The sequence below is a fragment of the Engystomops pustulosus genome, chromosome 4 (assembly GCF_040894005.1).
Source record: "Engystomops pustulosus chromosome 4, aEngPut4.maternal, whole genome shotgun sequence".
Classification (NCBI taxonomy): Eukaryota; Metazoa; Chordata; class Amphibia; order Anura; family Leptodactylidae; genus Engystomops; species Engystomops pustulosus.
The window spans coordinates 92,184,213-92,200,144 of record NC_092414.1 but is presented as its reverse complement, the minus strand read 5'-3'; the positions used below and the strand labels follow the sequence as shown (position 1 = coordinate 92,200,144).

At 38.5% G+C, this 15,932-nt stretch overlaps 1 protein-coding gene across 1 annotated transcript in view; it reads right to left on the bottom strand.

The window, feature by feature from the left end:
* The window catches only part of TRHDE (thyrotropin releasing hormone degrading enzyme), a 452,112-nt gene that overhangs the window by 433,764 nt on the left and 2,416 nt on the right, over positions 1-15,932 (bottom strand). The window lies entirely within an intron of this gene.

Here is a 15,932-nt window from a genome sequence, read left to right as displayed (position 1 = left end):
TAAACTGGAACTTAATAAATGACTTCAATACGTCACACCTCAAGTACCTAGTAATCTAGAACTTGTAGCTTGAAATATTATCTCCTTGAAAAGGGCATTTGGGCCAATTTTGAACTAATTCAGTGAATTCTCCATTGTCAAACCCTGTGCCAGATTCCATAGCCAGCGTATGATAGCCCCGCCACTGTATTTTCACAGCGTGATACATCAAGAGGCTTCGGCTTTTTGATGCATCGGGCAGGTTGCTGTGCAGCAGTGCCTGGTGCAGAAATAAACACAGCAGGCAACTTTTCACAAGTGAAAAGTCACCAGCAGCAGCAGCGAGTGCACCAGCGCCGGGACAGTAACACCCCACACTGGCCCACTCATGGCCAGCTGTGCCCCCCTTCATAGCACCTTTTATTATTAATGTGGAGGACAATGTGGCACCTTTCAATTTTATAGTGATCAATGAGAACCTAAAGAGGAACCTGCTAAATGCTAATTTCTGTGTCTGCCACCACATGTGTCAACTCCAGTAAAATAATAAAAAAGCTTCTTTTTATATGTGCATTTTAAGTTCGAAAGCAGGCTATATCATTTCAAAAATTGTACTCAGTTTTCAGTACTCTGAAAGCAATTTTATGTAATGTAATGGCTGTAAAAATACAAATTAGACTCTATAATAAGATAATGTATATACTTTTTATGAAAATATGAATAAATGGAGAGTTGTCATATTTCTAAAGCAGTTTGGACTTGGTTGACCCACTAACACAAGAGAACTCAATATCCATTTACATTCTCAAACTGTAAATATCCGAAATTGTAACTTCCATTAAAATAGAAATATCAGAAGCAAAGTTTTCTCAAGCACAAAATAACAACCCAGAATTGTTATAAATTGCTATAATCATGAAAATGTGGACCTTCTTTCTTTATTTTCAAATAGCAGTTATCAATTTTCATTCTGTACAAAATTATGACATAAAATGTGTTTCAACCCTTTGAATAAAACATTGGACAAGTCATAAAACAAGAACAAAAATTATAAATCTATCCAAATATGAAATCTTGCTTCATGAAATATGATCTTACGTTAGCATGTTTTATCTAAATGTTCACTAAATGTACAGGCAATTTGAGTGTAATATCCAAACAATAGCCTACTTTTGAAAAAGTTATGTATTTATTACAAAAAGCTTATTTGAAATTATATCATAAAGATTGTTTACAATTATAAACATGTTTAAATGTAAATAAGTTGACTTAAGTAAAATTGTTATGTAGGATGAGAGAATAGAGTGGATGCAGTGACAGTAGACCAGTGATGGCAAACCTTTTAGACACCGAGTGCCCAAACTACAACCAAAAAAACACATATTTTTCGCAAAGTGCCAATGCGACAATTTAAGCAGTAACTTATTACACCCTGCTCTTTCACAGGATTAAATTGTATAGGGCACTTAATCCCTGAGGACACTTATACAGTAGAAAGAAGGAGAAGAAGTTTGGATTATCATTGTAGCTTCCTTCTAGGGTCCTGGGCTGCCTGGGACTGCAAGAGGCCTTGAGTCCTGTCTGGTGAACTCTGCCCTGGGGTGATGGCAAGAGTGCCCATATAGAGGACTCTGAGTGCCACCTCTGGCACCCGTGCCATAGGTTCGCCATCACTGCAGTAGACCTTGAAACTAAACCCCCTTCCCATCTGTCCCTACCTACTTGTCTACCAAACCTTAAGTGGTAGGTAAACAACTATTGAACATTCCATACCAAGTGCTACCATGGAGACAAAGACAATACAACAGAGAGGGCTGGTTGCTAAATATGGGTCAAAACCAAGATGACAATACAGAACACAAATCAATAGGCAACAAGGTCAAATATTCCTGAATACAGATGACAGTATAAACGCAGCTCACTAAGTACAAGATTATAGCAGACAGAGTCTGCAGGAGAAGGACAGGTGTGATAAAAATCAATCAAGGTTGCCAGGAGAATTAATTCACCAGTGTTCAGGCAAGGAAGTGGCAGAATGAAACAAATTGCCACTATAAGCGCATCCTCAGCCACACACTTTGGACAGAGAATGTTGCAGGCACAGATGTAACAAATTAACTGTATCTGTTAAGCTTCATGACCATGAATAAAACATTTCCCTAGAACTGATAAAAATAAACAAATAAAATCATAAACATGTTAGGTAACGTTTCAAAAGACATACCGGTAATCTATCAAAATATAAAAATGGCTGTGCCCTGTGGTGAACCACAGTGCAGTGATAAAAAGGTTGTACAATCCCCAAAATGGTAGCAATGAAAACATCATCAGGTCTCACAAAAAATGGCACCTTACAAAGCTCCATACGCAAAAGTATAAAAAGTTATTTGTATTAGAATAGGGCACAATAAAAAAAAACTTGTACAAAATATTTTAATTTTTAAAAATCTATTAAAACATAATAAAACCTATATAAATTACGGGTATCCCTTTTTACTAACTGGTATGGAATATGAAATGCTGTAAGTACAATTTGTTAGGCAGAAAAAAGCCACCATACAGCAAAGTAAACTGAAAAATAAAAAAGTTATGGATTTTTGAAGGCCAGAGTGAAAAATAGAAACGGACAAAACAAAAATTTTGTGGTTAATATATTAGCAGAAATTGCCCTAATAAACCACTACCAGTATGTCAAGCCGATTAACACCTTGTAGATCATGTTTCTTTCAAATCCAGTATGGTGTCATCATCCAAAAAATCCACTTCTATGTTATATGTAAAATGGCTGCATTTTCATGGAGTCAGAGAGGTTAGCACTGATGTCAAACTCTCCCTGGCTCAGAACACCCTCTTAGCTGTGATAGGCATCATATATCAGACTTCAGGAGAGCCGATTAAGGATGTCCCTGGATGCCGGACCATCAATTACATTGAAAAAATTTCTGAAGTGGGGAGAGCTAGACTTCAGTGCTAATTTTCCTCTATAACTTTAAACAACCATTTTACATTTCACTTGAAACGTGATTTTCTGGATGATGTTACCACATTTTGGCCCTGTGGCTATGATAGAAATGTGATCTGGAAGATGTCGATCTACTTGATAATATACCGTTAGTGTGTTAGTAAGTTAACTAGATGCAGAAAAAATACTGAAAATCATACATAGTGCCAAGCAGTTATGGAGAAAAGTCTCCAGTTCTAAAGCACATATGAAAACTGCAGTATGTATAGTGGCTGGCTAGGAGAAGTGGGATATATACGGGTCTGCCTTGCAGAATGAGTTTGGTAAGCACAAAAGTCCCAGCAATCATTATACAATAACGGCTTCATGGCTTAACTATGCCAGCAGTACAAAGCACCTTTCTTATAGATCAAGTGAACCCATTAGAAAAACTATCAGGCAAAAGCATATATTTATAATTGACAAATTTTTAGGACGATTCTTTTTCTCTTCTATTTTAAATGTAAAATGATGGATACTATGGCTGGTTATTTGCAGAGGGATTTTGGTAATTTTGTTCAGGTAACTGTCGCTTTTATATCTAAACTATATGTAAAACTCTTAGGCTAGTTGCAAATCTGCATTAAAGAGGTTTCATTATGAAAAGTAAAAAATAGCTTGCTTTCATTTTTCCACTTTATAGACGACCAACCGAAGGTAATTATCTGAACACTGATGTCTATGGGACACAGTAGACTCCAAGGTTTTCTTTTATGTTATTCTCTTCTAAAAGGGTGAGTTTAAGGAAAACTCACATAGCAAGTGTGAACTAAGCCTTAAAGGTGATCTACCAATATTACCATATAAATATTCCATGAATAGATGAAAATATCTACTAATATGTGTATCAGTTTACAAGATGAGACTTAAATTCCTATATACCTTATATACTCGAGTATAAGCCTAGTTTTTCAGCACAAAAAATGTGCTGAAAAACCCAAACTCGGCTTATACTCGAGTCAAAAAAATAAATATATCTAAACTCACCTTTCCGACAACCCCTGTATATCTTCTGTGCGATCTGTCCGGCAGCGGCAGCAGGCTATATACACTGGGGCAGGGTCTGGCAGGCTACATACACTGGGGCAGGGTCTGGCAGGCTACATACACTGGGGCAGGGTCTGGCAGGCTATATACACTGGGGCAGGGTCTGGCAGGCTATATACACTGGGGCAGGGTCTGGCAGGCTATATACACTGGGGCAGGGTCTGGCAGGCTATATACACTGGGGCAGGGTCTGGCTGGCTATATACTGGGGAGGCTGTGACCAATGCATTTCCCACCCTCGGCTTATACTCGAGTCAATGGGTTTTCCCAGTATTTTGTGGTAAAATTAGGGGCCTCGGCTTATACTCGGGTCGGCTTATACTCGAGTATATACGGTAATTATTTAAAAAGACTTCAATGATTCTTTTCCATCCTGTTATTACATCCATAGCCCATCAGCATGTACAAGTCAGTGAGGTCAACCTTATTTAGTCATAACATTCTATTCCTGGGTCTAATCTTGTCATTTACTTGTGTGATCTCATTGTGACCTGGTGAAAACTACATGGATTTGTGTATCTCATCTCATCACTTTGTGTGGATGTTCTAATCCACAAAAACATAAAAGAACAAAGGTAACTCAGCACTCATAGGACATACTGGGATTTCTGTAAATAAATCTTTTTTAATCCAATAATAAAGAAGATTCATGGTGCAATATCGATCAATGTGTTCCGATGCTCCACTTCTTAGTCACTTTCCTGGATCATAACTAAGACACAGAGCATCAAAACACGTTGATTGACAGTGCACCATATATACTGTATGCTTTTTAAAATATTGGAATAAAGAAGATTCTTTTAAAGAAATCCCAGACTGTCTTATGAGTGCTGTATTACCTTTGTTTTCTCAAGTATTTCGTCTGATGGCTCTGGACTGTATGTAGATTTCTTGAACTACAGAGATGGAGGACCTATAGATCAAGGGACTCAGGTGAGCTGGCTAATCACTAACAGGTGACAAAAAATCTGCTCACACAGGAACAAAAAAACTATCATAGCTACTAATGATGGTAAGGAAGGCTTTGGACATACATCAATAATGATGAAGATGACACAGAAATTATATTACATAACATGAGTAAGGCCTCTATCACATGGATGATGTGGGGACATGTATCCGCTCAATATATGTCCCCATTGATGCCTATCGCAACCGGTTGCGGAATGGTGACCACATACATGTGTGTCACTGTACCACGCACATGAAAAAGATATTGGGGCACATTTACTTACCCGGCCCATTCGCGATCCAGCGGCGCGTTCTCTGCACAGGATTCGGGTCCGGCTGGGATTTAAGATGGTAGTTCCTCCGCCGCCCACCAGGTGGCGCTGCAGCGCCGAAAATAATCTTAACGCCCCGGAATGCACCATCCCATAGAAGGTGAAGGTGAGCGCTCCCCAAGCGACACATTTTCGGATTTTAAATGCGGCGGTTTTTCCGAATACGTCGGGTTTTCGTTCGGCCACGCCCCCCCCATTTCTGTCGCGCGCATGCCGGCCCCGATGCGCCACAATCCGATCGCGTGCGCCAAAAACCCGGGGCAATTCATGTACAAGCGGCGCAAATCGGAAATATTCGGGTAACACGTCGGGAAAACGCGAATCGGGCCCTTAGTAAATGACCCCCATTGTGTTCTCTATCTTTTTCCATGTTTATTGCCAGGCTTCATGCCTTGCTATGTAGAGGGGAGGGGTGTGCAGTGCACATCCCTCCATCTCTCCGGTGTGCAGCTGTAAGCTCGCCTATGGTCGGGCAAGCATACCTCTGTGTCAAAGAGGCCTAAAATCTTTATTGAGCAGTAAACTGTCATTTTCAACATTTTTTTGTCTGCTGTTCAGCCCCTTTAAAGAGGCACCAATTTTAGCCTGCATTGTATAACTTTTATAGTTGGTGCATATACCTATGACATCTAACCTTGACCTGCAGAATATACTGCCTACATGTTCCTTTGCTAAGGGGATGCTAGTTCATTTTTTCTAAGATCCCTGTATATTAGCTTTTTTTTACTCTAGTACATGTATGACTTTTCTGTTAAAGTCTGAACATTAATATTTCACATTAATTAATTTTAGACAATAAATTCTATGTGGCACATTTACTTACCCGGTCTAGTCGCGATCCTGCGGCGCGTTGTCCGATGATGATTCGTGTGTGCCAGGATTCATTAGGGTCGTGCGCCTGATATCCTCCAGGTGTCGGTGCTGCACCAAGGTCCGCCGGAGTTCATCTTCTTCTTCCTGGTGCATGTGAGTGCTTGATCTTGCGACACAATTTGTTTTTTAAAGAGGACCTGTCACCCTGGAAAACCCACCCACCAAATGTGCCCCCCATAATCCTCCCCCAGCCCCTTTCTCCCTAGCTATTTTTATTTTAAATTTATGTGCAGTAAATTCATTTAAACTGATCTGACCTCTTACTGAATAAGAGGTCGGATCGTGTATCTGGTGTGCTGGCAGTCGGCCTTATTCATGAGGGGGCGTGCTGACATACCCTCAGCACGCTGACGGCCACGCCCCCCGATTTCTGTCATGTGAAAGTCGGCGCCAATGCACCACGATCCAATCGCATGCGCCAAAAACATGGGGCAATTCGGCACAAAACAGAAATATTCGGGAAACCCGACGAAAGTGCGGTTTTGGACCCTTTGTAAATGTGCCCAAATGTGTCTCTCTTAAAGTCAATTGAACACATGCAAGGAACCCTGCGCTAGAAGGAAAAAATACCATGACAAAACAACAATAGTGTTAGTTGTGATCAGTCATTTCACCTAACAAATTTGCACTGCATTTTATTAAATCAGTAGGGCTGCTGCTCACACATATAAATTACTCTAATTGGTTTCCTTCTTCAAAAAGTAAATAACAATGTGTATCTTCCGGGCACAAGCAATGTAAATTGAATAATTTGAGCAGTAACAAAACTCATTTAACCCGTTTATTGATTGATGTTAGTTCCAAAGATGTATCTCTCATACACTTAGACTGTTTCCAGTTCGTCTACATGTAAGAGTTCACAAAACATTTTTGCACTTATTATAAAACACATTATCCTGCTTTTACACTACCCTGTCAAAACAGGAATAAATGCCAGTGAATGTTATTTCCTATGATCAATATAATAGGCACATGGGGCTCCAAAGTTTAGTAGATTACAATTAGAAGTAATTTCTGTCCAGATAAGGGAGAGGTGCAGGCACTGAACTAGCCCCCAACCTCTGTCCCTGCCCACTTGCAAGGCCCTTCACGAAACCACAGGCGGTAACTGGTCAAGGTTCCTTATGCTCCATGCACATGTCTGCATGAGCAGACATGTCCTGTGAGCTGCGCACCCCTCCCCTCTCCAGAGAGAGCTGAGCGGATGCGTAGCAAATCATGGCAGAAATAGGACCTGCACTATTATTTGCAGTGCAACCAACCAGCTGCCCATGCACAATACACCGTAGTCGTTTTGCGGCTATCTCTTAGCCCCATTGGTGGATGTGTGCATGTAACTTTACTCTGAGTATGTGGTCAGAACAGATGACAAACAAACAAATAGAGATTGAGATAAACATCGTTAGGATAACTGGGTCCAACTTAAGTACACAATTGTGAGGCAAAGAATAGTCAAGAATTTAGCAAGGGTCAGGGAGCAAGGTAATAATTATAGAGTAAGTAGTACAACAAGTATCAGGAGACCATTATAACCAGCACTACATGGGTCCCCATGATTTCCTGGACGTCGCCCTAGCAGTGGCTGTGACACACTCCTAGCTCAGACAAAAGAACTAACTCTGCAGAGCAAGCTGTCAATCACAGCCTCAATCACAGCAGCCAAGTGAGCAGTTCACAAGCCCAGAACATTGCAGCAAAAACCCATTCAGAGAGTTATGATGAAGAGCTATATTTCAATAAAATATTCATTTTTAATCCCTTTGCAATTAATGTATTCTTTATTCTTGAATTTATCTGCTTTACTTTAAGAACTTTATGGAGAACTGTGTTAAAATGTCATGCATGGGTATTTCTTTCTCTCACTGTGATATATGACACTTTTTTGGAGTCAAAGCCATATTTGATGTAAAAATATGATGAAGATCCACTAATACCACAACAAACAGTGATTCAGTGAAAGAATCGAGATTCTGTTTGCTGTGCAAATTTCGCTATTCTTGAGATTTGTGCCCTCTAATCCTTGAAGTACCCTTGCTGGTGTGAATTGGCTCAGCTAAAGGTGATCACGTTAATAAATAATCATAAATGAAGCATTATATTCATTAACAGCAAAGTGAGAAAATTAGCTTTCATGACTGGAGGCCAAACTCATTCAGTATATTCTCAATCACGTCTATTAACCACTGTATGTTTCAGTATGCACTGTAAGCAGGTTATACATGGCACCTAGTGTGTGGTTATATAGTAATAGAATTCTAATTATCACAATGATATTAATATTCATTCATTTCATCTTCTATGTATATCTGTACATAGTCTTGTTTTTTGTTGAATAAACCAGAAAAGAGCTACATATATCTCTAGCAGTAACAAAATTATGTTTTTTAACCCCTTCACGACTTGGCCTTTTTTAGTTTTTTCACTTCCATTTTTCACACCCCACCTTCAAAAATCTATAACTTTTTTATTTTTCCACATAAAGAGCTCTGTTATGGCTTATTTTCTGCGTAACAAATTGCACTTCGTAGTGACGGTATTTAATATTCCATGGCGCGTACTGGGAAGCGGGAAAAAAATTCCAAATGCAGTGAAAATGGTGAAAAAACACATTTGCGACGTTTTCTTGTGGGCTTGGATTTCACAGCTTTCACTCTGCGTCCCAAATGACATGTCTACTTTATTCTTTGGGTTGCTACGATCACAGGGATACCACATTTGTACAGGTTTTATAATGTTTTCATACATTTAAAAAAATTAAAACCTCCTGTACAAAATTTTTTTTTTGATTTTGCCATCTTCTGGCGCTAATAACTTTTTCATACTTTGGTGTACGAAGCTGTGGGTGGTGTCATTTTTTGCGACTTTTGATGGCGTTTTCATTGCTATCATTGTTAGGACTGTGCGACCTTTTGATAACTTTTTATTAATTTTTTTATATTTTCCAAAATGGCAAAAAAATGTCATTTTTGACTTTGGACGCTATTTTCCGTTACGGGGTTACATGCAGTGAAAAACCGTTATAATATTTTGATAGATCGGACATTTTCAGACGCGGTGATACCTAATGTGTTTATGATTTTTACTGTTTATTAATATTAATATCAGTTCTAGGGAAAGGGGGGTGATTTGAATTTTTAGGTTTTTTTAATATAATTTTTTTTTTTTAACTTTTTTTTACTTTTACTTTAACTATTTTTCAGACTCCCTAGGGTACTTTAACCCTAGGTTGTCTGATCGATCCTACCATATACTGCCATACTGCAATATGGCAGTATATGGGGATTTTACTCCTCATTCATTACAATGTGCTGATAGCACATTGTAATGAATAGGTTAAAACGAGACAGCTTCGGGCCTTCGTGAGGCCCGATGCTGTCATGGCAACGGATCACCGCTCCCCGTGACGTCATCGGGGAGCGGAGATCCGCGCCAAGATGGCTTTTTGAAGCCTCCGGCAGCATTGCCGGAGGCGATCGCAGTGAAAGCACCCGCGATCGGTGCTAGCACCGATCGCGGGTGTTACCGGTAAGCCTTTGCTGCAATATGCAGCAAAGACTTACCGGCTATGGAGAGGGCTCGGCCCGCGAGCCCTCTCCATGCACCGGGACCCGGCGCGCGCCGTACTAGTACGGCGCGCGTCGGGAAGGGGTTAAAGGTAACTGTAAGAAGGCAATTTACAGTGGGCAACCAGATCTCTGGTGCCCCCTTGTCAAGTAGAGTAGACAGTGTACAAACAATAACAAATAGGGGTCTCTGGAAGAATAATGGGGTCACCATTTCCAAATATTAATTTAGATTATTTACGCTGTCACGCTGCTCACTTTAGTCGGTTTTTCTGACGTTTTCAGGATTTGCACCGCTGGGACAGGTATTTTACTGGGGATTGTGTCACAAGCAATCAGATTGTGGCGTGGCTGCGCTGGCTTTCATGCAACAGAAATCGGCCCATCGGACAATCCGACTGATTCGGCTTTTTGAGCATGGAATTTAACTTTCGATGCACCAGGAAGAAGAAGGTGAACTCCGTCTGACCTGAGCGGGGAAGTGACACATGCAGGATATCGACCGCACAATCTTAGTGAATCGCTGCACAGTGTATGAATGTTGGACAATGCACTTTCGTGTACTCCCCAGGTCCGAGTAAGTAAATGATGCATTAAAAAGAGGGGTCTACAAAAAAGGGGCTATAGAGTGTCACAAGAAGGGGCATTAATACTATGTGGGGGCATTAGAGGCCAGAATTGGAGGTATTAAAATTTCTGTCCCTATGGGGTAGGTTGTGGAACACTGCTGTAAAGGATACAAAACTGATGCATTTTAATATTCTTAAAATGAAATGCTATTTAAAGGGAACCTGTCATCAGGTTTTGACTTATGAACCTAATCCTGTATATTAAAATACACATAATCAACTCTATCTGTAAGCCAGGGAACACTTCTCATAACATATGCTTTTTTATGGAATTTCTGCAGTAATTGGTTCACTTATAGAAAATTCTATCAAGCATTATAAATCAGGGGTACTTATAGATCTAGGTGCCATGACTATGGTAATCTTATATTTGTTATCCATGGCTTTCTTCATTCCATAAATAATCTTTTTAAATTATGCTATTTATACTGAAGGGCTTTGGGGGTATTACAGAGCCCTAAAATGCTGAAGATCCACAGGCTAATACAATGAGCAATGTCTCCCTCTTTCTGTCTGTGTAATCTAGCGGCAGCAGAAAGTGAAGGGGGAGGGGAGACATGTTCAGCACATTGTAACAGCCAGGAAAGCTGCAGTACTGAGCGGCTCTGGTAACACCCACCAGAGCCCTTGAGACTCATTAGCACAATTATGCAAGCTTGATTTTGATGGTAGATTTCCTTTAAAGCTCTATACAGAATGTAGGAGGAACAGTGAGTTGCAGTATCTAGACTTCCACCAACCATCTGCAAACTATATAAAGACTTCAGTAATGACAATTACAAGTCACATAAGGAATAGTGTTACTCCTCATTTACTCACATCAGACACATTACATTTTCTTACATAAGGTTACCGCCTCAGATTATAATGCTTTTAATAACGATTCTAAAATGAAATAATATAATAATGAGGGGGATGATTATATAATATTTTAGATTCACTAGTATTCACTAGTAAAAAAAAATTATTGTAGTTTATGTGTGTATGGATGATAAAGTCCACCAGAGTGCGTTTCAGCTGTTCTCTTCACCTAGTGAAGGGGATCAAGTCTGCATTTCCTATTAGAATTAGTGAGTTTTTAACTTAAGAAAGCCACTTTAGCGAAGAATATGCAATGTTCAACTCTTTCCATAGCATGCTGTATATTCTCACTTAAACAAATAAAACAAATAAGATGTGGGGTATAAGAAAACAAGTCTTGGAATATAGAGAATATACTTTTACATTTTAAGTATATTTAGTGTGAACTGTAATAGACTTTAAGAAAATCTTTATACTAATGTCATATGCTGCGAACAGTAATTACATCACTTTGTGTGAGGAATATAGCCCAGAAAGGTCAAAAGAAAAGTTATCTTCTCTGTCACTAACACAGAATGTGTATTGATTGGACATGCTGAACTTTTATTCCATGGGATTACTGAATATCATTCAGCCTGCAGATCACTTGAGTAATGGGTAGGCATGTAATTGACCCGTGTTAGTATTATATGCAATGCAAAGTTGTCGTCTCATTGAGCTAGCGAAAGACTGATTGATTTTTAGAACTTTCTTACTTTCTGAAATTAAATGTTGAGGTCTTTATATGAACTATTGTGACTATTTGTTTCAGCCTTAATTTGCAGTGGAGACAGCTTTCCTATGCTTCCATGTCTCAATGTGGATGAACATGCTCAATGTTATCTGACCATCATTTGAGATAATGGGTGATACTCTAAACTTTAAACATTCTCATTTTCTCTATTTAGCAGGTTACTATGAAACAGAGAAACTAAACAAACAAAAACTACACTGAAAGAAAAAAAAAGCCTTAGATATTAGACTAAACTCTATCACCTTTATGAAGTAATTATTTATTTTTATAATCCAAGTAAACAACATATGCGTATCCAGGTAAATACTTATACCAGTAATAAAATGTTATTAATTAACATGTCTGTAATTAAGCTTTATTGATCATCTTTGGTCCCATTACAGCAAAAAATATTGAAAATCCAATTGTCATTGGGATATAAAAAAAATGTTGTCTGGAGCTACAATTATAAAATATACAGTTCCGACTTACATACAAATTCAACTTACACTGCCTGTATAGTGGTTTTAATGAAACTCAGATATAAACCATACAAGTTAAAAGGCAATCTTGCTCAACCATTTATAAGACCATTGCATTTTCCTGAATCTACTGCTGACTTCTATAATCTGGAGGTGCCATGCGCACAGATTGTGGCATGCTCAGTGATCCATTGTGGTCTATTGTGTACAGTCATGGTCAAAGTGTCTCAGCAGACCACTCCTATGAAGATGAATGGGTGAATAGTGCTTATACCCACATGTCCACACAGCCTCTGTTTGCGGCCAGTTGTGTGCATGAGGCCTTAAAGCATAACTCAACTTTAAACATAATCATGGTGCAGATGACACAGATGATAATAGTAAACCTTGTAATATACTTTATTAAAGAATTTGTCCCTGTGTCCTTTTTCCTTTTGTCCTTATTTAAGCAATTTGTATAAATCAGCTTCCTGTCATTTACTCCACTAACATCTCAGAGATAAAGTAACCTAATCATGTTTCTAATAATGTAACACCTTACAGACAATCCAAGGATGGACTTATCTCATTTGTGAGCTTAATCATCAAGCAAAATATTTTCTAGGCATTGGAAGACTTAATATTTAGCCTGTATTCATTATCTCTATCTATCTCTGTCTATGGGACTTCAGATACACTGCTCACCACAGGAGAAGAAAGGAGCAGTAAAAAGACACAGAGAAGCTGTAATTGAAGGAGTATATTACTAAGTTTACTACTAGGACCACTTTACTACTATCACTGTAACAAGAAACAAACTGAGAGGTAGGAGTTACCATAGCTAATGGGCCACAACAATCATTTTGTGCTTCTGCAGACATGATACAGTAGAATTTTGCTGCAGCCAGTTGTTTTTTAGCTATACTCGGGATATTGAAGAGAAGGGACATGACTAAGTTTCTGGGAGACAAAAAGAATATTTCTTTGAGTCTTTTTTATTTTTAAAATGGAAGAGGGTCCGAATTTATTATAATTATTTTGTGTTTTTTTGTGTTTAGTGCTCCTTAAAGGGAACCTGTCACCAGGAGACCCATTTTTAGCACTCCCCCAGTCCCCACAGAGCATAGTACATACACTGCCAAAGTGTTTTTGTATAGAAAATAGGTTTTACAGAAAAAAAGATATGTTATATTGTACCTTTCATTAGCATCTGCTGTGTGACCAGGCAGTTGCCAATTAGGAGGGGCTGGAAAGGAGCAGTTCCCCCCCCACCCTTGGGAAACATGTGACCTTTTCAAATATATGAATAACTCCCCACACTCAGGATTGGCTGTAGAGGAGCAGGGGGCGTCGCTAAGCCCAGTGATGAGTGTTTTCATATATTTGAAAAGGTCACATGGAGTAGCTGTTCCCTAAGGGTGGGGGGGAAACTGCTCCTTTCCAGCTCCTCCCATTTGGCAACTGCCTAGTCACACAGCAGATGCTAATGAAAGGTACAATATAACATATCTTTTTTTCTGTAAAACCAATTTTTTATACAAAAACACTTTTGCAGATATCTAAAAGGTATTGACTTAAATGCATGTGCTTGCATACAAAATAACCCCTTCTGATGAACCCAGTACAAATTTGTGCAACAAGTCTTCGGCATGTAGATATGTCCTATAAATTACTTAAGCAGTTAGTAATGAGTATACGTAAACAGACATAATAACCCTACAATATAAATTGGAGACTTATATTTTGTGTTCTACAAATAAGGGCCAGTTCACACCTGTTATTGTGAGCCAAAGTCATGATTGGTCAAATCAGAAGTGCTGCAAGTCTTTCTATACTATCTTATCTCTGTGTAGTCTCCACACCTGCTTTTGGCAAACAATAACTGATTTGAAAACTTATGAAATAACATTAATTGGAACTGACACATATTGTGCTACAACTGAAGCTTACTTTATGAGTGATGTCTTTCTATGGATCTTATAATCCTTTCTTTAGCGGGTTTTATTTTTTGTTTTTTTGCATTGACCTACTTCAAGAAATGTTTTTATGACAGTTGCATTGTTTTAAAATTCCTTTCTCAGTTACGTGATCACACAAATAAGAACATATGCAAACCATTTAAAAGGTCTATCCAGCATCAACTAGAAAAAACAGTCTGAATAAGGTTTATTTAACTTTTGATGCATTGTTAGAGAATCTACCAAACTACTTGTTAATTATTTCTGAGAAAGGTAGCATCAAGTGCGACTGTTTTTCCTAGTCCCTACTGAAGTTATTAATAAGAGTCCATCATAGTAAATTTGCCTTATACATTATTATTCTGAGAAAGGTAGCATCAAGTGTGACTGTTTTTCCTAGTCCCTACTGAAGTTATTAATAAGAGTCCATCATAGTAAATTTGCCTTATACATTATTATTCTGAGAAAGGTAGCATCAAGTGTGACTGTTTTTCCTAGTCCCTACTGAAGTTATTAATAAGAGTCCATCATAGTAAATTTGCCTTATACATTATTATTCTGAGAAAGGTAGCATCAAGTGTGACTGTTTTTCCTAGTCCCTACTGAAGTTATTAATAAGAGTCCATCATAGTAAATTTGCCTTATACATTGTAATTTTTTATGTTCCCTACATGTACACTATTCACTAACTAGGCAAGCATTCCATTCAGGACTCTAGGAAAGGTGAATGCTAATCTCAGTGGACACCATTGACTCATAATCAGTTAGCTTTCGCAGGAAAACATATGAATAAGAAATGGCTCAATAGAATATTAAAAGACTTCACACCACATGAAAACTTTCAGAATCCTAATCACATCTAGCGAAGTGGATGTTTGAGGAAATGTTCAAAATTCAAAGGGCAAATTTTGTTTTTTAATCTGAGTACAACGTCCACGTGTATCACCCAAGCCTCTAACATAGGTGCACAAGCTACTTACAAGGATGTGTCAAAGAGATTGTGTTACTAAAAAGCATCTGATGCTCCTCAGTGACTGATTTTTATAAACAAGCGCATATTGTTAATAATTTAATAAGGAATGGCTTTACTTGCTAAACTAGGGCAAGGTGGTGTAAATTGTGCTTACGTTTGTCAGATGCAATTTACAGTGGCTGTCATTTTTACACACTGTGGCATGCACTGTGTGACACTGTGCTGGAGGCTTTTCAATTATATGCAAATTATACAAATTAGGAGTAGTTTATGCAGATTTGGAGAGTCTACCCCAGTGCAGTAATTAAAAGGAAGGCATAGCAAATAAAATGCATGCTAATGAGATTTTGCAGTATGAAGTTTTCCAGTTCTTGACTGTCTTTTGGGATCTAGCAGTAAAAAGAAAAACTGACTTTTTCTTTCTTTTATCCCCAAAACACATGACAAATCAAACGTTAGTGAAAGCAGCCAATAACCATGTATTTTATTATTACCGAAACCAGGATAAACAAGTTAATTAACTGCATGTGGATGTATCCCATTGCTGCTCTCCACGTGATGTATGACACTTCCAAATCAATATGGAGATCTT